At 48.0% G+C, this 24,746-nt stretch overlaps 1 protein-coding gene across 1 annotated transcript in view; it reads left to right on the top strand.

The window, feature by feature from the left end:
- LOC138259079 (maternal DNA replication licensing factor mcm6-like) overlaps nt 1-24,746 on the top strand; it is a 482,778-nt gene that overhangs the window by 436,847 nt on the left and 21,185 nt on the right. The window lies entirely within an intron of this gene.

Genomic DNA, 24,746 nt, shown 5'->3' with positions numbered 1-24,746 from the left:
ATTGAAGCATTCAAGTATACAATGCCCCAGTCAATCTCCATGTTCTTTGAGGATGCGTGATTGCTGAACTGAAACTGCTGACTTGTAGTTCAGTGTGAAAACTGATTTTACTTAATGTAACTTGTTTGTTTTCATGTACAGATAAATATATAATATATAAGGTATATCAGTGGTACTTTATACCATTTATAAAGATATTGCACATCACTGAAGTTCCATGACCATATTGAGTTAATTTGAGACCATGAACCTTTGGCCTTGTTCTCCTGTAGGGTCACATGACTCTTGGGGACTTAAAATATCCATTTAACATGCAGCAGGGGGTATGTTATTCCTTATAATACATGATTACAACAACTCCCTTCCCACAAGCCACTTATATCCTTGGTATCAGTCTAATGTATATTGGATAAAAAGGACTGCAGCTCAGAATGACTGGAAACATGTTGAAAGATTATTTCTTTTGTATCGGGAACTATGAGTTAAAAATAAACATCTTGCCATATATCTCCCCTTTCTGCTGATCACTGCTAATTTTAGAAAAACAGGTCATATCAATGAAAAGCCAGATTTTATTTTTCAAACTGCAGCTGCAATGATGTTCCATGACCTGCTTTTCACTTGGGCTGATGGCTTTGGCTGTAGGTATTAAATCGACCCAACTCAACAGTAGTAAGTTAGTGTCAGGAATCCCCAAAGTGCCTCCTGCATTCTGTCAGCATCCCCAGGGATTAGGGTTAAATCAGATCTCTCTTCTTGGTTAAACCTTCATGTTTCTAAGTAAACATAATGTGCTGTGTTACACAATTGGTTTTATCAATGCTTGTTTGCTAATGTGAGTAGGTGTAGACATGTGCTTCTAATTGGGTGTGGTGTAAACATCTGCTTCTCATTGGGTGTGGTGACTTGTCCACATGTGGGAACTCAACTGCCTTTCTGATTGGCTATAAATAGCAGAGTGAAGCATGCCTCCCTGCTTGGCTTTGTTTTGCTTTCTGATCTCAGCATCTGATTTGGCAGTCCAGCCCCTGCTGTTATCCTCCTATTCAGGACTTTTGAGGCAATTCTTTTATTTGTTCCTGTAAAAGCTGACACCAGGCATTCCTCCACCACTCTGGAAAAGACTGCAGCTAAGTGACCAGTATTCTCCAGGGAGTTTGTTCTTTGAGCACTGTGCTTTCCTAGAACAGCTGGTATATTTCAGACCTCGTATTTTGGCAGAGTGCTTATCTTGAAGAGACAAATGCATTTCTGAGTATTCTACATTATTATTGTAGTTACTTGCCTAAATGTGCTTCAGGAAATCTGTTCGAGCTCAAGTACTACAAAAAGTGACAGTACAATTTTAAAAGAGCATTCACATGACTTTTCTTTCTCTAATAGCATAACTCTTGGATTTAAATTGTCATTCATGCCTGTGTTTCAGGTTTGAGGAATTTGCTTTTGAAGGGTTTTTCACACACACAGTGAAACCAGACAAAACTGTGCCACTCTAACTGTTAAACCCAGAGTGGACATTTGTATTTCTTGGATTGTTTTTGTTCCTTTTAGTTTAACCATATGCATGCAGGAAAGTTATACGCAATATAATTAATGCCCTTGTTGGTCTTTCTTGTGCATGGTAAGTTCAACCACAGTTCTAATTGTAGTGTGCAACAGTGAATCTCTGTGAAGCCAGCCCTAGTGTTGCAGTACTTATTGTTATGGTACTCAGTTTGGGCTTTTGGTAATGCAGTGTTAGTAATTGTGCCAACAGTTATTATCCAAGGAAAGTGCTGGAGCATCCCAGTGTTTTTCTACCGCTCCCGTGCCCATATCAGAAAGAGAGATTCAGTTTCATGGAAGTTGAGTGCACTAACTCTACTATCACTCTGTCAACCACGACCTGCCCCCCCCGAAGATACAGGGTGCCTGGCTGGACTGGCAAGACGTGGCAGTGTTTTGTCTCTTTCTCTTCCACTCCCCCTTTCGGGACACCTGCCGGGGTTTCTGTGTCCACCAGGAAGTGCCTAGAGGTGGTCCAGGAGGTTGGGGGGGCATACCATCGCCCCTGCAGACATCCTGCTTTTCAGGTGAGTGGCCCGTCTCAACAGTTATTGCAGTTAAGTAGCTACATCATTATCTTAGTATGTGTGAACATAGAGGTTACAACTTATCTGTGTAAAGGAAATTAGACACCGATTTATACTGGGTTTGAAGGCTTCTGTTGGAATGTGTATTATCAGTAGGGCTAAGTATGCACCTACCACTAGCAATATAAGGCCACCAACGCAATATAAGGTTCAGTCAAGGTCTCAGTACATTAGCCCCTGCCTCACCCTTCGGTAGCTGGCTGTGAGCAGGTAGGCTTAACTCAGGAGATGGGTATAGAAAGCGTTTAAAAACACCAATACATTGAATAAGTAAGATACAACACACATTAAAAATCACACACCAATTTATAATAGGACATATTTTTATCTTTAAAATGACACCAAAATGACAAAAATACAAGTTAGGGAACCGGTGATATGAATTTTTTTAAAGATGAAAAATTCTTATGCGCTTAAAAACCTACTGTGTCAACTTCCGACATCTGGTTCCACTTAACCAGGACAAAAACTCAGTTTGAAGCCAACCGCCATGATTTCCCCCGGTCGGATACTCTAAGCAGGAGGCGCCTGTTATTTGAATCGCGGGACAAGCTCTGACATACTACTATTGGACTTATCATGGTCCTGGTACGACCTGGATATGGTTCCAAGATGTACCCTTGATTTCAAATTGGATCATCCTCACATTTGGAGAGGAACTTTTACTTCCAATTGACAGTCTGGATGTGTCCTAACACTGCTCTAACAATACATACTCTATTACTAAGCCTTGAGAAAGTCGTCGTTACGACGAAACACGTGTCGGCTGTTTATACATGGAACACTATAATGGTTTTTAGCCAATGAATAACCCAAGAAGATTAAAGGATATACATTTGGACTGATTGGATGTGCCGTGGTTCTTTCAAATTTCATTTACTCTAAGCAGGAGGCCCTGGTCAAATTTTACCTTTGGACTTGGAAACCTTTCTGGAGGATTTTCTCTCAACGTTGTTGGGTCCCCTCCAGCAGGCAGAGTTTGATGCAACCTTGTTGGATTTGCTACTCTGCAAGGCCCCTGTCCAATCTTGGAAGTTTAGAGCTCCTCAGCTTTCAGCAGGATTATCCTGAAATCCAGGCCGGGTTGCGGTTGAAGGTAGTTGGCTTGACTCTTGACGATGGGTCAGTCCACTTATGGAGCTTTTCGCAAAAGTTTCTGCAAATGTCTCCATACTTCAGGAATTTCCTCCTTAAGTTCCCCGGGAGGGTCCAAAGTGTCCAAATACAAATCCAAAGGGTCTAGAATCTGTGAGATGGTCCTTGGAAGTTTAGAACTAAAATTCCCACAATGCACCGGCCAAATCCTTAAAAGTTCACTAGACTCACTTAAGGCAGAGGACCTCTTGAGGGAGATGGTGTGGGCAAGCTCTGTCAACCTGTGACTTTATTGGGAGTCCACTCCTTAATCATTTGGAAAGCAAGGCAAAGTCCTCAGGGCTCTTCTTCCGAAGGTGCAGCAGGAGCAGTCCTTCAAAGTACAATCCTTTTGGGTGCAGGCCAGGGTTTCAGCGGGGCAGCCCTTCTTGTATTTTCAGGCAGCAAATCTGAGTTGCTATGCATCTCTCACATATTTGTTCAATTGTTAGACTTTTCATCCTTGGTGTGGTTTCCCCTAACTTTTTCCCAGGTTGTTGATGTGTGCTGGACTCTGTTTTTGTTGTTTTTGTTACTCTGGGCACTTTACCACTGCTATCCAGTGCCAAAGTACAAGTGTTCCTCTATAAAATGTGTGTGTAGTTGGCTTTCCATGATTGTCATATTTGATTTACCGGTAAGTCCTTAGTACAGTGTACATGAGGTGCCCAGGGCCTGTAAATCAAATGCTACTAGTGGGCCTGCAGCACTGGCCGTGCCACCCACATAAGTAGCCCTGTAAACATGGCTCAGACTTGCCACTGCAGTGTCTGTGTGCAGATCTTAACTGTGAATTTGACTTGGCAAGTGTACCCACTTGCCAGGCCTAAACCTTCTCTTTTCTTACATGTAGGACACCCCTAAGGTAGGCCCTAGGTAACCCCATGGGCCGGGTGCAGTGTATGGTTAAGGTAGGACATATGCTAATGTGATTTATATGTCCTGACAGTGAAATACTGCCAAATTCGGTTTTCACTGTGCAAGGCCTATCTCGCTCAAAGTTTAACATTGGGGGCTACCTTTAAATATGATTAAAGTATAGATTCCCTTTGGGAGCAGATGGACATGTGGAGTTTGTGGTGTCAGCTCACAATTTCAAAATACATCTTTTAGTAAAGTTGGTTTTAAGATTGTGTGTGAAAATGCCACTTTTTGAAAGTGGGCATTTTCTTCCTTAAACCATTTCTGTGGCTCTGCCTGTTTGTGGATTCCCTGTCTGGGTCACTTTAGAGAGAGGTGCAGACAGCCCAACTGTCAGACAGTGACACAAAGGGAGCTGGGATTTAGTCTGCATTTCCTAATGAGCCATCTGTGCTTGAGGGAGGGGAGGAGAGGTCACGTACACCTGAAAGGGCTCTGCCTGCCCTCACACAATGCAGTTTCCAACACCCTGGTGTGTGTCTGGGGCCTGGCCTGGGCAAGGAAGGATTTCACAAACCAGAGAGACTTTCCTTTGAAGTAAGCCTACTTCAAAGTTTAAAATGAGTATAAGAATATAGTTCTGCCTGTGCAAGAGGAGAAAGACTGGACTTCATGCTTGTGAAGAAATCTCCAAGGGCTTGTCCTGAGCTTGCCTCCTCCTGTTGTTGAAGTCTCAGGGCCATCAAAGACTTCTCCTGCCAGCACCTGGACTCTCTGCTGAGACTCCTGCCCTGCTAAGTGGTACCCTATCCAGGTCCGGGGGCCTTGGAAGGTGAAGCTGGCAGACCAAGACTGAAAATCCATGCACAGACTGCAGTGTGGGGAAAAATTTGCCGCACCTTCCGAGACGCAGCTGAAAAATTGCACGCCGGCGGCTCCGCAGCAGAAATTGATGCTCCACCGGTATCACACCTGGAAAATCAACGCAAGGAGCTGGAAGAGTAATGCTCACATCACCTGATGGAGGCTGTTAACGTCGCAACCCACCTTGGGCGCTTTTGCTGATAGTGTGCAGCAGGATTTTCGAAGCAAACCTTGCTGGGCAGTGAAAAATGATGTAATGCCTGCCCAGACCGGAGTGCTGCCCGGATCGATGCATCGCTCCCCTGTGGGGCGGAAAAATTACACACACCAGCCAGAGAAGGAGAAATGATGCACGGTCTTTCTTGCGGGTGAGAACTTGTCTCACCGCTTACCTTTTTCAATACACACTCGCCCGTACGTGTTATTTTGACGCTACCCAGGTACTTTTCAATGCTAACAGTGTTTTACCTGTTTTCTCAAGGATTTAAGAATCTCTTAGCTAGCTTTTTAATAAATAATGACTTGTGTATGTTGGATTTTTGTCCTTTTGGTCTTGTTTTGTTTAGATAAATATTTTCTATTTTTCTAAACCTGTTGTCATTTTGTAGTGTTCATTGAGTTACTGTGCGTGTTGCTACAAATACTTTACACCTAGCACTCTGAAGTTAAGCCTGCCTGCTCATGCCAAGCTACCAAGGGGGTGAGCGGGGGTTAGCTGAGGGTGATTCTTCCTTGCCCTGACTAGAGTAGGGGGGGGTCCTTGCTTGGACAGAGGGTAACCTGACTGCCAACCAAAGACCCCAGTTCTAACATCAATGATCTGTGGTGTCAAGCAGGGTAGCACCTCTGTACAATGAGATATAGGGTGCCGCCCAAAGGCATGACACCTTCCTCCAAAGTGTTCCATATTCTTGTCCCACAAAGCACTGCACTTTAAAATTCAAAATAGGGTAATTCCTCTCCAAGACAGTAAGCCCTGGCTAAACCAACCTACAGGTGTGGCTCCTTTCTATTACCACTCCCCCTCCAGACCTTCTGCAAATTCCAATCCTGGGCCGGCCATCTGACAGGTGGGGTACAGGAAAAGGGTTAGGTCTGGCTGACATTCTTTACTGTCCTGAACTCTTTGAAGCCAAGTTTGATTTATTCAGCCCTTTCTGGCCTGTTCTCTGCAGCTGCAGGGTTTCCCCACCAAATAACCTCTTCTGTTCTTTGCTATGCAGGCCATTTATCACCTCATCAAAACAGCTTGGCTAAGGATGACCAATCAGGAGAGGCTGCTAGAAGGCTGGATGTTGGCTCACAGAAAAAGTCCTGAAGCGTCTCTTCTGTATTAAGATATATTTAACAGTTGCTAGATGTTGGATTTATCGTGACCAATCTTTTAAGTCCTTGATTGACATTTTTAGCTCCTTCCTGGGAATATGTATACTTCACTAAAATATTCCAGTGATAGCCTATGGAGTTATGTATCTACAATGGGGAAAATGAAATAGGCAGTATTTCCCTCATCAGGGCATTATAAACCATATTTTATAATGCCCCTGCTCATAGTACCTGTCAACCCACCAGAGACATCTAGGGGAGACCTTAGAGGTGACTTGTGTGTAAAAATAAGGTAGATGACCACTTTGGAAGTACCTTTAAATCCAAATTCAATTAGCATAAATGTTACTTGTAAAGACATACTCCAAAGCAGGGCTGTCTTCAGAATTGGCAGCACAGCAGTGCACATTCCAGTTTAGGAAATCTAAGAGGCCTCTAAACCTCCCTACCCTATTATATACTAGGGATTTAATGGTAGTTTAATCACCCTTGCCTCATTATGTACTAGGGACTTACAGGGTCTGTCCATTGCCAATTGTAATTACACCTAGTTACCATATACCTTTTTTTTTTTATCTGAGCACTGGCCATGGGTCTGGTTAGCAGAGCCGAGTACCCAGTCGGAGTTAGTTACCACCAGTATCAGTCAATACGTTGAGGGTGAACAGGGCTAAAAGGATGACTTTCTCATAGCTTCAGTAAAATATATAATGTAAGTGCCAAGTTTGTGAAAATGAATGTTACTCAGTAAATCATGCTATTTTAGTCAAACTATACTGATAAAACAGATTTAATCATGTATTACAATAGAGCCAAGGTCAAATTCTATGTTTTTGCCACAGTAGAGCTGCATATTGTTGGTCTTCTGGAACAAGATCTTCCCCTAGAACTTAACTGCTTCACACTAGTGGGCTATGTAATGAGATTGTGGGTTGGATGGGTGGGAGTGAGAAGTGATCAAGTCATCTTGAGCGACTATAAAAGAGTTCTGCTTTTGGCCTTGCTCCTCAAACTGTTCAAGAATTGTTTTTATATGTATGTATGTGTATGTATGTATGTATATGTATGTATATATATATATATGTGTGTGTGTGTATATATGTGTGTGTGTGTGTATATATATATATATATATGTGTGTGTGTGTGTATATATGTGTGTGTATATGTGTGTGTATATATGTGTTTGTGTCTGTGTGTATATATATATATATGTGTGTGTATATATGTGTGTGTATATATGTGTGTGTATATATATGTGTGTGTATATATATGTGTGTGTGTATATATGTGTGTGTGTATGTGTGTCTGTGTATATGTATATATATGTGTGTGTATATATGTGTGTATATATATGTGTGTGTGTGTATGTGTGTGTGTATATATATATATGTGTATGTGTGTGTATATATGTGTGTGTGTATATGTATGTGTGTGTATATATGTGTGTATATGTATATGTGTATATGTATGTGTGTATATATATACACACACATATGTGTGTGTATATGTATGTGTGTGTATATATATATATATATACACACATATATGTGTGTGTATATATATATATATATATATATGTGTATATATATATAATAATTCCATACATGGAATACATATATTTTGCTTACATTACATGCTACGATGATGGCTGGCTCTGCAACTCTTCACAACTGCTTACTTGGTAATCTCTTTCTGAAAGCTCCAGTGCAACTGAAACATTTGTATTGTAATCAGAGCCCACTTTTATCTGACCATGGCAGAGGTATCTTCAAAACGGAGTATAACCATAGTGCATTCTTTAACAGTCCATTTTTGAATGCTGACAATTTGGAGTGTGGTTAGGGTCCATTGCTGGCCCTGCTGGCAGTAGCTTCAACAATTTTTGACTTCTATAGCAAGACTGTTTATTTTAAGAAAGCAGAGCCTGTTTTATTTGAAACATTGTATACTTAGCTACACAGAAAAGCTTTTTACTAAAGGCAAGCCGTGCAGTCCAGTGTTTCTTTTTAATAAAGTGTCCATGTTTGAAACATTTTTTATGCCAATTCCATTAAAATAAACTTTGTAGTGTAATAAACATGCACAATGTCTGTAATATGTTCCAATATTGCCACCTTCAGAGTCCTGTCGGCATTTGGGCTCATAGCTTGTCACCAGAACCCCTCTATAACAATATAGGAGTGTAATACAATGGTTCCCATTATCTGCCCTCAATATTGCACAGTTGACGATACTGTCTTAGACCTGACATCTATGGCATGGATTCCCATTAACGTTTTGCCCTCAGATTTCCTGGTTTTGCTGAATGTGTTTTTGCTTGTGTGAGAAATGGGGTCTTTAGTTGACAGTCAGGTTACCCCCCATTCAAGCAAGGACCCTCACTCTAGTCAGGGTAAAAGAGAACCACCCTCAGCTAACCCCTGCTGACCCCCTTGGTAGCTTGGCAGAGCAGTAGGTTTAACTTCAGAGTGCTAGGTGTAAAGTATTTGTACCAACACACAGTAACTTAATGAAAACACTACAAAATGACACAACACCAGTTTAAGAAAATAGGAAATATTAATTTAAACAAGACAAAAATGACAAATCCGACATACACAAGTCAAGTTATGAATTTTTAAAGATTAAACAAAAAAAATAGCGCTTAGAAACACAAAATGCTTGGATGAGATGTTAACACGGTGTTGTGACAGTCGTTACCAGGAAGCCGATACCAGTCTACGGACACAGTAGACCCCAAGTACAGTACCTTTGGTGAAGAGTGAAAACAAGTGCAAAACGTTGAATCAGCACACTTTGAGCGGCGTCAGTCACGACCTGGTGCGGCGACTTCCACAGAGTCGCGGACTTCAGCAGGGCTGCAACAGCGTCAGGCCTGTGAAGGTCGTCTCATTCCAGTGAAGATCACAGAGTCGATTGCAGGCTGTGGCACCGAATTCAGCCGCGGCGTCGGTCCAAAGTCGATTTACTTTGATTTTCACCAGCTTTCCTTTCAAGGGCCCAGGGACTGGATAGGGCACCACTTGTCAGAGCAGGAGTCTCTCCAGAGACTCCAGGTGCTGGCAGAGAGAAGTCTTTGCTGTCCCTGAGACTTCAAACAACAGGAGGCAAGCTCTAAATCAAGCCCTTGGAGATTTCTTCACAAGATGGAAGGCACACAAAGTCCAGTCTTTACCCTCTTACTCTGGCAGAAACAGCCACTGTAGGATAGCTCCACAAAGCACAGTCACAGGTAGGGCAGCACTTCTCTTCAGCTCTTCTCCAGGCAGAGGTTCCTCTTGATGTCCAGATGTGATCTAAAGTCTCTGGTTTTGGGTGCCCTTCTTATACCCAAGATCTCCTTTGAAGTAGGCCTACTTCAAAGTAAAGTCTCTTTGGAATATGAAATCCTGCCTTGCCCAGGCCAGGCCCCAGACACTCACTAGGGGGTCAAAGACTGCATTGTGTGAGGGCAGGCACAGCCCTTCCAGGTGTAAGTGACCACTCCTCCCCCCCCCCCCCTCCTAACACAGATGGCTTATCAGGAAATGCAGACTACACCCCAGCTCCTTTTGTGTCACTGTCTAGTGTGAGGTGCAACCAGCCCAACTGTCAAACTGACCCAGACAGGGAATCCACAAACCGGCAGAGTCACAGAAATGGTATAAGCAAGAAAATGGTCATTTTCTAAAAGTGGCATTTTCAAACACACAATCTTAAAATCAACTTTACTAAAAGATGTATTTTTTAATTGTGAGCTCAGACCCCAAATTCCACATGTCCATCCACTGCACCCTGCCCTTGGGGCTACCTAGGACCGACCTTAGGGGTGTCTGACATATAAGAAAAGGGAAGGTTTAGGCCTGGCAAGTGGGTACACTTGCCAAGTTGAATTAGCAGTTACAACTGCACACACAGACACTGCAGTGGCAGGTCTGAGACATGATTACAGAGCTACTTATGTGGGTGGCACAACCAGTGCTGCAGGTCCACTAGTAGCATTTGATTTACAGGCCCTGGCACCTCTAGTGCACTTTACTAGGGACTTACTAGTAAACCAAATATGCCAATCATGGATAAGCCAATTACATAAACATTTTGTAAAGGAGCACTTTCACTGGTTAGCAGTGGTAAAGTGCCCAGAGTAACAAAAACAGCAAAATCAGAGTCCAGCACACATCAACAATGTGGGGAACAGAGGCAAAAAGTTAAGGGAGACATACCAAGGATGAAAAGTCTAACAGCTGGCCTTAGGAGTTTGCACACTTTAATACGTACTTTTAAGTTTTACATGTTCTGGTAGTGAAAAACTTGTAAATTCATTTTTCACTACTGCAAGGCCTTCCTCTCCCATAGGATAACATTGGAATTACCTTGTAATTCCAGCCCATACACTCTTCAATGTCTACATGAGCCCCCTCGCCGACATCGTACGCAAGCACAACAACATCATCATCACCTCCTACGCCGACGACACTCAACTTATACTTTCCCTCACCAAGGACCCCGCCAGCGCTAAGACCAAACTACAAGACGGCATGAAGGACATCGCAGATTGGATGAGGCTCAGCCGTCTAAAACTGAACTCAGACAAAACGGAAGTCCTTATCCTCGGCAACACCCCGACCGCATGGGACGACTCCTGGTGGCCCACGGCCCTTGGCACCGCACCGACCCCCTCAGACCACGCCCGCAACCTCGGCTTCATCTTGGACCCTCTTCTCACCATGACCATACAAGTCAACGCCGTGTCCTCCTCCTGCTTCCTCACCCTCCGCACGCTCCGCAAGATCTTCCGCTGGATTCCCACCGACACCAGAAAAACCGTGACCCACGCCCTAGTCACTAGCCGCCTGGACTACGGCAACACCCTTTATGCTGGGACCACCACAAAACTCCAAAAATGTCTGCAACGTATCCAAAACGCCTCCACCCGCCACATCCTCGACGTACCCCGCAACAGCCACATCTCCGCACACCTGAGACACCTGCATTGGCTCCCAGTCAGCAAAAGGATCACCTTCCGACTTCTCACCCACGCACACAAAGCCCTCCACGACAAGGGACCTGAATACCTCAACCGACGCCTCAGCTTCTACGCCCCCACCCGTCTCCTCCGTTCCACCGGCCTCGCGCTCGCTGCCGTTCCTCGCATCCGCCGCTCCACGGCGGGTGGGAGGTCTTTCTCCTACCTGGCAGCCAAGACCTGGAACACCCTCCCCACCAGCCTCAGGACCACTCCGCATTCCGGAGACTCCTCAAGACCTGGCTCTTCGAGCAGCAGTAACCCCCTTCCCCTAGCGCCTTGAGACCCGCACGGGTGAGTAGCGCGCTTTATAAATGTTAATGATTTGATTTGTTTAATTCAATAAGCTGTAATTTCCAAGTGGGAACCGGTAACCAGTTGATTGATGTCTTTGGGATACTAATGAGAAATCCTTTTTCATGGTGAAGTCATATTTTACATTACAATTTTGAAGATGCCACTTTCATAAAGTTGGGCTTTTCCTGTCTTGGCCATTTAATGCCTGTAGCCTGTCTTTGGTTGCATGACTGGGTTTTGCTGAAAGCTGGGCTTTGTGATACTACCTAGACAGCCGCACATAATAGAGAGCTTAGGTGTGCCTATATGGTCCATCAGTGGCACAGTGGGAGGGCGGAGTGCTGGGCCCAGCCCTTATTACACTTGAATAGGTTGTCTTCTTCCACACAAAGGGCTGTATTTCCTCTCTCTGTGGGGAGGCAGCATTTCTGGGAACTTTAAAGGGGAACCTCTTGAAGCTACTCCGCCACTTAACCTTAAACACTCCAGTACACTTCTGGACCTGTGAATACTCTACCAGGACGGACTGCAATGCTGCTAGAGGACTGCCACTCTGCTGCACTGCTCTGCTACAGACTTTATTTGCTGCTCCATTTGTGCGTTGACCTGCAACCTTTTTGCCTGGGTAAGGACTGGACCTACATCTCTTGAATAGCCTCAGTCACTCCAAGACCAAGTTGGCTCGCCTCCTGACTTGAGCTTCAGGGACAGAAGACTCTAACAACCTTGTCTTAGCATATGAACTCTGCCATCTGTGATTCTACCCTGCCAAGTGGTACCACCCTGGTTCTGGATCCTTGTAAGAGCGCCTAAGGAACTCGGCCAGCCTCAGCAGAACTGACTCACTTCCTCAGAGGTGCAACCTTGAGGATAACTGACACATCAACGCTGATGTATTGATCAAAACATTTGCAAAAGCCTGCATCACAGCCTACCTCCTCATGAAACCCACACTGTGCAACGCATCCTTGGCACAACTCCTTTAATTTCTGGTCAGTGCCAGCCTTCGTGACAATACTGGGCTCTGCTCCGCAGCTTCTCAGAACCAACGCACTACTCCGACTGCACGAGGAATCCTTGACGCCGGACTTTGCATCACAAGCTCACGTCAACCGGGATCTGTGATGCAGGAACTTAAACTACAGCATCTAGCAACCGATGTCACTCCAGCTGCATGATGCATCTTTGAGATGGCTCCTCGCAATGCTCTGCAAACTGGGATTTAAGGTACCATGATCAGTGTGCCTAACTAGTGCCCTGCAGCCAGCACCCCCTTCATAATCAGCCTGAAACTAGTGACTTTGTCCTGGTCCAATGCAAACTGATATCCACAGTTTGAGCTTAACTGTTACTATTCTTAAAATTGAATATCTCCAGTTCTAATAACTTGTCTGTTCTTTTGATTGTTTATTTATTACAAAATACTCTGGCCCTCATTATGACATTGGCGGTAAAAGCCGCTTACCGCCGTGCAGAAGACCGCCACCACACAGCCGCGGCCACGTAATTCTGCCACAGCTATTATGACCCACAGTTCGGAATCCGCCAAAAGTCAGACACCCATACAAGTCTGCCACACCAAAGGTCAGTGATAAACTGGCGAAAACAAAACCTCCACCGTCACGCCAACAGTAATACGCCCACACTATCACGACACACAAATCCACGCAGCGGTCTTTCAACCGCGGTATTCCATTGGCGGTACTCAACGCCACGCTCAAAATACCCACACTGTTACAAACACTGCCATATTGGATAATTCCATATACACACACCTGATACACATACACACACCACTCCCACACACTAAATACACTATAAAACACACACCCACATCACCCACAAACACTTACGACGACAAGTCACGAACGAAAGCCAGAGAGAGACACCACCATCAACAACACTAGCATCCACAGGCACACAACACCATCACCCACAGAACTTCCACGCACCTCACACAACACCCCACTACATATCAGCACACTTATCACCACCCCACAGATCACCTACCCCACCCCATGGCACGGCAAAGACACCCCAGGTTCTCGGAGGAGGAGCTCAGGGTCATGGTGGAGGAAATCGTCCGTGTAGAGCCACAGCTATTCAGATCACAGGTGCAGCACACCTCCATAGCTAGGAAGATGGAGCTGTGGCGAAGAATAGTGGACAGGGTCAATGCAGTGGGACAACACCCAAGAAATAGGGAGAACATCAGGAAGAGGTGGAACGACCTATGGGGGAAGGTGCGTTCCGTGGTCTCCAGACACCACCTGGCGAATCAGCAGACTGGCGGTGGACCCCCACCTCCTCCCCCACAACTAACAACATGGGAGGAGCAGGTCTTGGTGATTCTGCATCCTGAGGGCCTCGCAGGAGTAGGTGGAGGAATGGACTCTGGTAAATCAAATCTTAACTATTACATCCCCCACCCTACCTGCATGCTATCACCTACCCCCACCCTCGCCCTCACCCCTATCACTCCTACTTCTCACAAATGTCCCACTATCACAAACCACACATCCCAACACCAGGCCCTGCATGCAACACCAAAGCATGGACACCCATCACTAAAGCATGCCCACTGCACATACCCTTACACCCCCAAAAAATACCATCACTCAAGGTCTCACACAGGAATGCTAGCACTGGGGTATACACGGTCACCCACCCATTGCACACCTTGACACACACAGGTGCAATAATCATGCCTTTATACCCCTGCAGGACCCCTACCCTACGTCACCGGACAGGAGGGTCCACACAGGTCCACACCACCAACAGAGGAGGCCCACAGTGATGACAGCACCTCTGTCCAACTGGATCTAGATGACCAGCCCGGCCCATCGGGGACCTCGGGACAGTCGGTTCCCCTCACCCAGTCCCAGGCCACCACAGAGCTTCCCCCCCTCTGGAATCACCAGCACCCACCCAGCGGGCCCATACCTCCGTCCCCAGGACAAGTCAATCAGCAGTGTGTCCACCACTACAGGGAACCCAGGCTAACCCACCACCCCAACAACAACAGGTACCTGGGGGCAGTGGTAGAGGGCACACGGTCCAGGGGACGGAGGCCCAGGAACACAGGGGAACTGGGAGGGCTGCTGTGCGACAGGGGGCAGACAGGCCCAGGGAACCCACTCTCCACCAGGCCCTCTCCTCCATCATGGGAGCATACCACCACTCCCAGGAGACGATGGCAACGGTACTGGCCAAGTTTCAGGAGACCCAGCGCCTGCAGGAGGAACAGTATATGGGCTTCAGGGAGGAACTCGGAACCATCAGCTCCACCCTGGGCACAATCGTAGGGGTGATGAAGGAAGTACTCAACACCAGGAGGGACACTGTGGCACTACAAGGGGCCCCTGACACTATCCTGGACGATGAACTGCCCACCACCTCCGCCGGCGCTATTGGACAGGAGGCACCGCCACAGGACCACCACACCAGCACCCCACCCCCTGCAGAGGGAAAACCACCTTGCAAACGGTCCCCGAGATCCAGGAACAAGACAGAGAACGAAGCCAAGACCCCCGCCAAGAAAGGAGACCACCCTGATTGTCATCCTACTGTCCCACTTTGTCACCCTGTCCATCCTTAAACTGCCCCAGCTCCACTTCCTATGCCCATTTGGACAATGCACCTGTGAGACCAATAGACTGGACTCTGCCATGGACATTCCTCCGCCATCACCTCTCACCATTTTGCTACCCCCTCCAATTTTGAGCACTAAAATAAACACCCTTAAAGCACAAAACAATTTGGAGTTTGTGATTTTGGAATACTGTATTAGCAATAACTGTGGCAAAAAGCTCTCATTTGTAATGTCAACATACCTGTGTCACACAGCTCTAGTCCATGAGGATTCAAAGCAGATGTCACTGTGGGACCCACATCTGTGAAATCGTAAGGGAAAGTGACAACTCAGTGACCATACACTGGGTGAAAAAGACACAGTAGAGAGTTAGTAGTGTTTATGTACATGTAGTAGGCAGGTTTGTATTCTTACCTGTCTCTCACTGGAAATATTGCTGGATCACTGAGTCCCTGTTGTCCATGTCTTCTTCCTCTGCTTCCTCGTCTTCACTGTCCACAGGCAACACAGCTGCAACACCGCCATCTGGACCATCCTCCTGCAGAAAGGGCACCTGTCGTCCAAAGCCAAGTTGTGAAGCATACAGCAGGCCACGATGATCTGGCACACCTTCTTTGGTGAGTAGAATAAGGATCCACCTGTCATATGGAGGCACCTGAACCTCTCCTTCAGGAGGCCGACCGTGCGCTCGATCACACTTCTAGTTTGCCCATGTGCCTCATTGTAGCGTTCCTCTGCCCTTGTCCTGGGATTCCTCACTGGGGTCAGTAGCCATGACAGGTTGGGGTAACCAGAGTCACCCGCAAATGATGAGGGACAACTGTTAGACACACACTAACCTGGAGGGATATCCCCAGATCCAGACAACCATTCCCACTGATTAGCTTCCATGTGCTCACCTAATAGCCACACACGGTGCCTCTGGAGTAGACCCATCACATATAGGGATGCTGCTATTCAGCAGGATGTAAGCGTCCTGCACTGAGCCAGGGAACATGGCATTCACATGGGAGATGTACTGGTCTGCCAAACATACCATCTGTACATTCATCGAATGATAACTCTTCCGGTTTCGGCACACCTGTTCACTCCTGTGGAGGGGGACCAAAGCCACATGTGTCCCATCAATGGCACCTATGATGTTGGGGATATGTCCCAGGGCATAGAAGCCACCTTTCACTGTAGGCAAATCCTCAACCTGAGGGAATACGATGTAACTCAGCATGTGTTTCAGCAGGGCAGACAACACTCTTGACAACACGTTGGAAAACATAGGCTGGGACATCCCTGATGCTATGGCCACTGTTGTTTGAAATGACCCACTTGCAAGGAAATGGAGCACTGACATCACCTGCACTTGAGGGGGGATTCCTGTGGGATGGTGGATAGCTGACATCCGGTCTGGCTCAAGCTGGGTACACAGTTCCTGGACTGTGGCACCGTCAAGCCTGTAGGTGGTGATCACGTGTCTTTCCTCCTTTGTCGACAGGTCCACCAACGGTCGGTACACCGGAGGATGCCGCCATCTCCTCACATGTCCCAGCGGACGGTGCCTATGAAGGACAACAGTGAGCACAGAGTCCAACAACTCAGAGGTACATACCCACAGCTTACACAGAACACCATTCATACACAAAAAGTGGCCTGTATGTGTGCTGAGTGTAGGCCTAGGTATGTGTGACGCAGTTGAAAATGAAGCCATTTGGGCCCCAGAAATGGCGGCTGCCTGACCTGTAAAGTGGGACAATGGGATGTGAGGTAACTGTGCTGGCATTGTACACCGTCACGGTAGGCGGTCGAACGCAGCACAATGCTGCATTGGTTAACATTGGACCCTAGGGGTCCCAGGAGCCAATGACGATGTATGCCGGCGGTGACGGTACGCACCGCCGCGGACGTGATCACCATTTTCTATCTGTTCAATCACTCGATACCTGATCTTCGACAGGAGAGGACCTACACTGCAAGTGCTGCTGTGACCTCGGTCTGGAAGAGACAATGGCTCGAGTGTCTGGGGAAAGGGCCTCTACCTTCACATTGGAGGAGTTGGAGAAACTCGTTGATGGGGTCCTACCCCAGCACACATTACTCTACTGTTCCTCCAGACAAACAGGTAAGTACACTGGGAGCATGCTGTATGGGCTAGGCCTGTGTGGAGAGGGGTGGATGTAAGAAGGAAGGGGGGAGAGTGCGGCGTGCATGAAACAACGGTGCGTGCATGTGCCACATGGCAAGGGTAGGGATGGGGGCCAATCACTTTGACGGTGCAGTTGGTAATTACTTTCTCTTCCCCCTGTACATTTCATGAAGGTCAGCGCCCACCAGAAGAGATATTTGACGTGCCATCGCCAAGGATGTCCAGACCCTGGGGGTCTACCACAGACTGAGCACCCACTGCCGGAAAAGATGGGAGGACATTCGCCGCTGGAGCAAGACGACGGCGGAGGCTCAGCTGGGGATGGCGTCCCAACGTGGGAGGGGTGCCCGGCGCACCATGACCCCCCTGATGTTCAGGATCCTGGCGGTGGCGTACCCGGAGTTGGATGGGTGCTTGAGGGCATCACAGCAGCCACAAGGGGGTGAGTACACTCGCATTCTGCTGACTTTGTGTGCAGTGTAGGGGTCTGGGTGGGGAGGTGGGCTGTGGGTTTCCCTAGGCCAGGGCGAGTTCCGTAGGCAAGGTCCCTCCGTAAGGCAGGCCATGTGGCACCCCAGCCTACCTCTGTAGAGTGCTAAGTACACCTAGTCATGCCCCTGTGTCATCTGTGTGCAGATATCGTAGGCCATTTCCCAGGAATTGAACAGTGGAGCCCAAGAGCGTGGCGTAGTGCAGGGGGCTTCTGTGTCTGTCTTGTCCACCAACGGTAGCAGGAATGCATGCACTCAACATGTCTTTCTTCTGTCGCCCCCTTCCCCCTTTTTGTGGTCTCCCTGTTCTTGTGTGCATTAGCATCACCAGGCGGAGGAGCAGTGGCACCAGAGCACGAGGGAGCTGCATCCCACATGGCCATGGAGGGCCACACTACGGACTCGGAGTTCACCAGTGGGACAGAGGATGAGGAGCTCCACGGCGGGGACAGGAGCTGAGACCAGTGACACGGACTCGTCCTCTGATGGGAGCTCTCTTGTGGTGGCGGCAACATCTGTGCCTCCCCATCTACAGGTACAGCTGCCACCACCCCTTCCAGCACCGCCCTCCCAGCAGCCCCTCAGCCTTCTCCCCGTGCCCGCTCACCCGAGAGGGTGGGCATCACCTTCGCCCCAGGCACCTCAGGCCCTGCTCCAGTCAGCCCTGCTGCCCTCAGTGAGGTCCCTCACTGTTGGGCAGTCTACCATTTTGAATGCCATCCAGGGTGTAGAGAGGCAGTTGCAACAAACCAATGCATTCCTGGAGGGCATTCATTCTGGTCAGGCGGCCCTTTAGCGAGCTTTTCAGACTCTGGCCTCAGCACTGATGGCAGCTATTGTCCCTGTCTAGCCTCCCCCCTCCAACTTCCTCCACCCCGACCCAATCCCCTGTACCTCAGCCTATCCCAAGCATACCATCAGACCAGCATGCACACACGTCAACACACAAGGGAAGCTCAGGCAAACATAAGCAGCACACATCCCACAGGCACTCACGCAAGCATCACACACATACAGACACACCAACATCCACTGCCTCCACTGTGTCCCCCTCCTCCTAGTCTACCTCCTCCCCCCCTGTCTCATCTACACTCACACCTGCATGTACTACCTCTACAGCCACTACGTCATTCTCCAGCACACCCATCACCACACCCCGCTCACGTGCAGTCACCACCTCCACTACCATTCACACATCCCCTGTGTCCTTTCCCAGTGTGTCTGTGACGCCCCCTCCGAAGATACACAAACGCAGGCACACACCCACCCAACAGCCATCCACCTCACGACAGCCTCCAGCGCATGCACCTTCACCCAAAGTCAGCAAAGGAACACCTCCTACAACCACAACCTCTTCCTCCACTCTCAAACCCCCTCCAGCTACCCGTCCCAGTGTCTCCCAAAAACTTTTCCTGTCCAACCTTGACCGCTTTCCCACACCTCCCCCACCCCGTCCGTCTCATAGGTCCCGAACTAGCACCTCAGCCACAACATCTCCGGGACCACTGGTGCCTGTAGTCACCGGAATCTGGAGTACACCGGCCACCAGGGCAGCCAGTGTGGCACAGAGCCACAGCACAGACAGTCCACCACCTGTGAAGCATCAGAAGTTGGCCAGTGCCCGGAGGGAGAGGGGGAAGACTCCAGCCACCAAAGCTGCTCACATGGGTCCCGGTAGGAGTGTGGAGTCAGCTGTGACACCTTCCAAGGTGGGGAAGGGCCACAAGAAACCCGGCAAGTCTGGGAAGAGCAGCACGGCGGAGAAGACCGCCATCATCCCTGCTGCCCAGGAGGCCAGCACCAGCCCAGCTGGGCCATGAAGGCCACCGCCAGCACCAGCCCAGCTGCCCAGGAGGCGACCACCAGCCCCGCTGGGCCATGAAGGCCACCGCCACCGCCAGCACCAGCCCCGCTGGGCCATGAAGGCCACCGCCACCGCCAGCACCAGCCCCGCTGGGCCATGAAGGCCATGAAGGCCACCGCCAGCACCAGCCCCGCTGGGCCATGAAGGCCACCGCCAGCACCAGCCCCGCTGGGCCATGAAGGCCACCGCCAGCACCAGCCCCGCTGGGCCATGAAGGCCACCGCCAGCACCAGCCCCGCTGGGCCATGAAGGCCACCGCCAGCACCAGCCCCGCTGGGCCATGAAGGCCACCGCCAGCACCAGCCCCGCTGGGCCATGAAGGCCACCGCCAGCACCAGCCCCGCTGGGCCATGAAGGCCACCGCCAGCACCAGCCCCGCTGGGCCATGAAGGACCGCCAGCAGCTGAGTCCCTGCAATGGAGACCGCCGCCCCAAGCACTGCTGAACAGGGCACCGCCGCCCCAAGCACTGCTGAACAGGGCACCGCCGCCCCAAGCACTGCTGAACAGGGCACCGCCGCCCCAAGCACTGCTGAACAGGGCACCGCCGCCCCAAGCACTGCTGAACAGGGCACCGCCGCCCCAAGCACTGCTGAACAGGGCACCGCCGCCCCAAGCACTGCTGAACAGGGCACCGCCGCCCCAAGCACTGCTGAACAGGGCACCGCCGCCCCAAGCACTGCTGAACAGGGCACCACCGCCCCAAGCACTGCTGAACAGGGCACCACCGCCTCAAGCACCGCTGGCCCATGAGCGCCAAGGGCACTGACGCTACTGAGTCCGTCACAGGCAGGATGAAGCACTCTGGGCACAAGGCCCCCTCCAGAACCAGTGGAGACTGTTATCCACTTGAGAGACTGTGGCTTTGCACTCCCCAGGATGGAACAGTGGGCAGACCACCCACTGTAGAGACTTGAGAGACTGTGGCTTTGCACTCCCCAGGATTGAACAGTGGGCATGTGGCCCCCTCGTGGATTTGGCGTTGTGCACTCAACCGGCTGCCCCCTTTCCCTCCCCCTGAGGTGCCTGTTTAGTTGCGGTCTGATGCCCCTGCAGTGTTCTCTCCGTCATGGTCGGGGATCTTGTGTGGGCCTCGTCCATACCGTGTGGGCCCAGTGTTCCACGGACTTAAGTGGAGCACCACCTGGACTACTATGCTTGGTGTATATTTTGTAAATGGTGTATATATATCTATTTTTGCTTACTTGATTTGAATATATTACAATGGTTACACTGATTTTCTATTATCTTTGCATTCTTCCGGGGGGCTTGGGGGGTGTAACTGTGATGTATTAATATGCATTAGTGTGTGTGTTGTAGTGGGTGGGGGTGTTGCGTGTGTATGTCCCTGTTTTTTCCCTCCCCCTTCCCCTGTGTCGTAGGTGCAGTACTCACTGCGGTCTTCGCCGCCGGCGTTCGTGCTCCTGGTAGAGGAGCAGGAAGACTATCGCAGGTAGAATTTGGAGTTCCGGGTACATGGTGTCCTCGTTCCTCGTGGGGTGTGTAGAGGTGAGCGTTTTCCCTTTGAAATTCCTGTTTCCGCCATGTTTTTAGCCGCGGTGAATCCACCCAGGAAATGGTGGTGGATTGGCCTGTCATAATAGTGTGGACGGTACATTGTCTTCCGTCTGTCTGTTGGTGGTGACCGCCGCGCTGTTTGTTTGTACCGCCGTCACGGTCGGAGTGTTAAAGTGGCTGTCTTTGTTGTCGGTTTCCGCCACGGTCGTAATTGCAAAGTTTTTACTGCTGGCCTGTTGGAGGTCTTACCGCCACTTTAACACCGTCCGCCAGGGTTGTAATGACCACCTCTGTTTCTAAACTGGTGTGGGATCCTTTTGTTTGTTTTCACTGTTATTGTTTGAAATGTTACACAGATACTTTACTCATTGCCTCGGAGTTAAACCTGACTGTCCTCTGCCAAGCTACCCGAGGATTAAGTAAATGTTAATTTACGGGTTTTTTTACTTCACCCTGGCAAAGAATGTGGTTGCTACTTGAGGAGGGTTTCAAGTCCTCAACCAGTAACCAGATTAGCCACACCTGAGCTAACCAGAAATTCTAATTCTCTGTTCGATCCCCATTTGGAGCTTGTTGGGAAATTGTCAGTCACCAGATCCTCGGGGTCTGCGCACGTCACCAACATGTCCACCACAAGACAGCTTCAATACTCTGATTAGAACAGTGATACTCCAAGTACGGCCCGGGGGACGCATGCAGCCCTTTTGACCTTAACATGCGGCCCCCAGGGCAGCAGTAGCACTAGGCTGCTGTTTACTCGATTTAACAGGGGACACTTTATTTAAACATGATTGAACAGATAGAAAGGAAGTAAGGAATTTGTCCTGCACTGCTTTAACTGCAGGAACACTTTCATTCGTTAAGAAATCTTGCACCAAATGTCTACAACTATGATAAGTGTTCTTAAAAATTCAAAAAGTGTTTCATTTACACACAGAACCATTTAATCTAAGTACATAAGATTATATCAGTGCCTGGATAAGTATTTGTTTAAAACGAGATTTCAAACATAAATTCAGAAACTTTCATTCTTCCCCCACCCCCAACATTCATTCTTACCCCCACCTTAATAACAATGCCAATAGTGAACTAAGAGGCAACTAAGTTGTTATCTGCACTCTTTGATTGGCCTGATTTGCTATAACACATGAACAACTTTATAGTTTGTTTAATCAAACACAGGAGAAAGGTTTGCATAGCGCACATGCCAAAGTCATGCATTGTGAGGTCCTCCTACATACAATAATGATGAAAAAGAAGGGAACATGAAATAAAACAATTGCCAAGGATCACACAGTTTGGTAAAGTGGGGAAGCTGGGATTAATGCCAGGTTTTCTGGTTTCACATTGTGCAATTCAGTCACTAGATCTATATGCTTTTCTGCCCCCTTTCGCCATCATAACACCACAAACCCTCTCCAACCAGAGGCCCGCCTCCCTTTGATTGGCATGCTGCTAGCATCAATGCGCCCCTCGGTTGCACCACAAACCAAACTTTGTGGCCCCTGGGAAAATGTCTGCGAGTACCCATGGATTAGAATGTCAGCGTCTGAGTCCAAGTGGGGAAAAGGGGATTAGGTAGGGAACAGCTGGGAAGGAGATATGTAGGAAGCAAAAGGTTAAACACCACAACATCAGAATAAAATCATTGACTTTCACTAGATTATGGTTCTTAGTATTGTCTTACTGTTACCATGGATACTCTAAGGAGTGACTTTAACTAGACCTCAAGAATTCAGGATACCTGGAATAAATCAAGGATGATTAATGCAGTGTTTCATAAAAGCTTTTCATAACATGTCACATAACGTCTAGAAATACAAGAACCTTCTAGAATACTGCTTCAGAACAAACACTGCCTTTTTAACATGAGGACTAAAGGCTGTCTGAAAACCATCCCTGGAAAACAATTGGAATTGTACTAGGAACTTAATATGCACAAAGAGCGTCACATTTAGGATTTGTCATCTTCACAGAATAAATATGTGCACTTTAAATAACATCACACTTCAAAGTTTTTTTTTGTATGGCCATGAAATGATTGTACACACTGTTACCGATCTGGGCATCAAGTTTTACATGAGGGAAATGAATCGTGCACACTGTCAATTCCAACAGAAATATGCAAATGCCATGAAACAATTGCGCGAACCTTTGCCGATCCGAACACCAAGATTGTCATGCAGGAAATGAATCACATACATAGCTGATTCCAACAGGAATATATAAATGCCATGAAGTGACCGTGAAAACCTTTGCCGATCCGAACACCAAGGTTGTCATGCAGGAAATGAATCTCGCACACAGCCAATTCTAACGAGCATGCAAATGCCATGAAACGATTGCGCAAACCTTTGCTGATCCGAACTCCAAGATTAACATCAGAGCAATGCTTCGCATACTCTGAAAGTTTTAAGAATAGGCCCAAAAATTCAAAAGTCTTTTTAGAGCGGGGTAGAGGGCCCAGACTGACCACCGTCTTACCACCCTGCTCTAGGATCACCAAGATAATGCCGGGCAGGCCTGGAACTTCAAGGTAGGCCTCCGGAACAGGAGCTCAGGAAATTGCTGCGGCTCTGTACCGGGACCTCTGAATAGTGAGCACGTGGAGCTGGGCTGGCTCCCTTATATAGATTCTGGCCCAGCCCACAGACCACACCCAGTCATGCTGCAGAGAACTTCTAGACGGTCCTAGAAAGGGACCACACCCAACACACAAGTCTGCAGCAATACCTTGCAATTGAACAGTTATTGCAAACATCATTGATGGTGTTTTTTCAAGGTTAAAGTCTGCAATGCAAAAAGTTAACAAACTGCATATAAACACAATGCATAAATTATGCTCTTGCATAAAGGCTGGGTTTTTGCGTTTTCATCGCCCATAGAGAGCGCACTGTCCTGATGTTGGCAGAAATGTATTATTTCCTTTAATACTACAATTTGAAATCTGCTGTGCATTAGGATCTGATAATATGGTATATCAGGAAAGGCAAGTCAACCTCCCTCGACTGGTAGTTTAAGAACTCTGAAAAATCATCTAGTTCTTTTTAAGCTTCATATACAGCTATTAACTGCTTACTCAAGCTGCTGATGTATGTGGGAAATGCAATGTAATTGATTGAAATAAAGGAGGTGCTGGACAAAGAATTATTTTTCATAATATTGCAGCGAATCATTAAAGCGAATCATGTAAATTCCAATTCCTGATGTGCCCACAGCATTTTTTAAAGTTGCGATTCAAAATGAATCCTAATGATTTGACGTGCATTACAACAGATCTTAATGCCAAGATAGTTAGGTGCGTCTACCACCCCTGTATCCTGCCATTGAGCAATATGAATAGATGGAATTTGAGTCTTCTGAACGCTTACTTTATAGCTGAAATTTCTCCTCAGATCCTTGCATCATATTCAGTAGTGTTCATTGTGAGGTGAGCATTATTCAAGTATATAGCGATGTCATCTACATAAGCTGAAACCTTCCAAATGATAAGAGAAACTTGAGCAATGTTGTGGTTCCTCTTTAG

The sequence above is a fragment of the Pleurodeles waltl genome, chromosome 2_1 (genome assembly GCF_031143425.1).
Source record: "Pleurodeles waltl isolate 20211129_DDA chromosome 2_1, aPleWal1.hap1.20221129, whole genome shotgun sequence".
Taxonomy (NCBI): Eukaryota; Metazoa; Chordata; class Amphibia; order Caudata; family Salamandridae; genus Pleurodeles; species Pleurodeles waltl.
Note: the sequence above shows the minus strand (reverse complement) of the source record. Positions and strands in the feature narration are given on the sequence as shown.